The sequence below is a fragment of the Monopterus albus genome, unplaced genomic scaffold (genome assembly GCF_001952655.1).
Source record: "Monopterus albus unplaced genomic scaffold, M_albus_1.0 scaffold33.1, whole genome shotgun sequence".
Lineage (NCBI taxonomy): Eukaryota > Metazoa > Chordata > Actinopteri > Synbranchiformes > Synbranchidae > Monopterus > Monopterus albus.
In genome coordinates this window covers 1,119,082-1,121,902 of record NW_018127913.1, presented here as the reverse complement: position 1 = coordinate 1,121,902, position 2,821 = coordinate 1,119,082, and positions in this window count along the sequence as shown.

The window sequence follows — 2,821 nt, the reverse complement described above, 5'->3', positions numbered from 1 at the left end:
GACTCCTATGTAAACAGTATTAGGCAGGTGGTCATAATGTTATGGCTGATCAGTGTAGATTATACTTGAGTCTGAATAGTGCTGTATTTCTTCCATTCAAGAATAGCTTGGCATGAATGGTGACCCAGTGAATTATAAGGTCGGCATCTTCCAGCAATACGCAGCTGCATCAGGTGCTTCTATTCAATTCAGTTTTATTTGTATAGCACCAAATCAAAACAAAGGTCATCTCAGGGCACTTTACATAGCCATGTATAGACTTTACACTATAAGGAAAACCCAACAAATCCCCCTTGAGCAAGCACTTGGTGACAGTGGGGAGGAAAAACTCCCTTTAACAGAAGAAACCTCCGACAGACCCCGGCTCTTGGTGGGCGGCCTTCTGCCTCGACCAGTTGGGGTGAGTGGATAGAGGAGAGACAAAAGAAGAAAAGGAACAAGACACAACAAATTGTCATGACCTGGCTTGCACGCCATGACAACAATGGGAGCGGAAAATTTCCAATATTTACATTTATTAACTAATGAAGTGTGTATATTAGTCACATCAGTAGCGTCAGTGTGGGTAAGTGTAGAAATAGTGTAGGGCTGTCATGAGGTGCAAAAACAGAAATAAATGAATTAATGGCAGCAAAACATAGCAGGCAGAGAGCAGCAGCAACAGGCCCAGCAGAGCCACACTAGGAGAGAGAGGCTCATCTGGAACAACTCACTGTCAAACCAGGCCACATCACATTTCCAACCTCAGACACATGACTATAAGAAGGTTTAAGCAAGTTAATCTGACAAAGTTGGTTTGTATTTTGTATCAATCAGATAATTCAAATCACACTCACATTTTTCCACCACAGTAAATGGACCAAAGTATTTAGCCTGAAAAGGTGAACCGACAACAGGCATAAGCACTAAAGCCTGGTCACCAAAGCTAAACTCCTGTTTGTGCATGGCCATCATAGGCCATAGCCATGGGAGCCCTTCTTCCCTGTCCATATCCAGTTCGGTGCAATATGGATGTAAAAGAGTGTCCCAAGCTCCTTGGATTTGTGCATGATAGGCCGAAGACTGGTTATGTTTTATGTACAATAGTTTGAGCACCTGTACAAACATGTATGAAGAAAAATCTGAGCCTTGATTGCTCTGAATAATTTTCAGAATGCCAAACACTGAAATAAACAGAGGGTGCCTTAACCACAGCTTTAGCTGTTATAGACTTCCAGGAGGTACGCAGCAGAATACCTTGTACGCTGACACATAATATTTATAGCCAAGGCAACAGACCCACATAGTCCACCATAAGATGTTGAAATGGCTCTTCAACCACTGAAATAGGTTGTAATGGTGCAGGTTTAACATGCTGATTTGGTTTTTCAGCCAGGTGACACGTGACATGTTTTAAATAAGGAGAAACATCCTTCATCATACAGTATGTGGCCAAAAAAAAAAAACCTTCAAGACAAGACTTCACACCAGAATGACCACTATCTTCATGTGCAACCCAACGTACCCGAGAACAAAATTAGTACGACCAACTGGAAAACAACATTACATGCAAAACTGGCCTCAAATGAAGTCCATTTCCTGAACAGCAAGTCGTTCTGCACAAACACACACTGGCAACATTTTTAATGTCTTCAGCAGACATAACATGGCTAAACACATCCTGTAAAGACGGATCATCTGGCTGCTCATGTGACCGCTCGATGTGTGTTACAGACAAAGGAAAGTTAGATAAAGATGAAACATTTAAGTTCACAGTTCTTACTATCAGACAACACCTCCCTCACAGCTTTACTTATGGGGCCCGTAACATCAGGCTTCTCAGAGGACACCACCACTAAAGTAGTATCAGATAGGCAAATTGAAACTGCAGGTGGCATCAACCCAAGCACAGCTACCAGCCAACTTATTACCCAAAATATAGTGACGACTCTGGAGTGGAAGTGCTGGACATACACCCACAGCAGCTACTCCTTGAACTAGCTCAAAACTCACATTCACCTTACAGTGTGTAAAGGAATAGCTAAGACTGTTAACTGCACACACCAGGTTTCCCTGAAGATGCTACATCAAGTAGAACAGCACCGAAGCCATTACTTCTCCGGCTCACATCATACACACAAGTGTGCATTCTCTGAAGCTAGACTTGCAGTGCAACACATACTCATCTGCTGCTCCAGCCGCAGCAAGGTGCTCTGGTCAGATGAAACCAAAATCGAACTTTTTGGCAACAATGCAAAATGTTATGTTTGGCGTAAAAGCAACACAGCTCATCACCTTGAACACACCATCCCCACTGTCAAACATGGTGGTGGCAGCATCCTGGTTTGGGCCTGCTTTTCTTCAGCAGGGACAGGGAAGATGGTTAAAATTGATGGGAAGATGGATGGAGCCAAATACAGGACCATTCTGGAAGGAAACCTGATGGAGTCTGCAAAAGACCTGAGACTGGGATGGAGATTTGTCTTCCAACAAGACAATGATCCAAAACATAAGGCAAAATCTACAATGGAATGGTTCACAAATAAACATATCCAGGTGTTAGAATGGCCAAGTCAAAGTCCAGACCTGAATACGATCGAGAATCTGTGGAAAGAACTGAAAACTGCTGTTCACAAACGCTCTCTATCCAACCTCACTGAGCTCGAGCTGTTTTGCAAGGAGGAATGGGCAAAAATTTCCGTCTCTCGATGTGCAAAACTGATAGAGACATACCCCAAGTGACTTACAGCTGTAATCGCAGCAAAAGGTGGCGCTACAAAGTATTAACTTAAGGGGGCTGAATAATTTTGCACGGCCAATTTTTCAGTTTTTTATTTGTTAG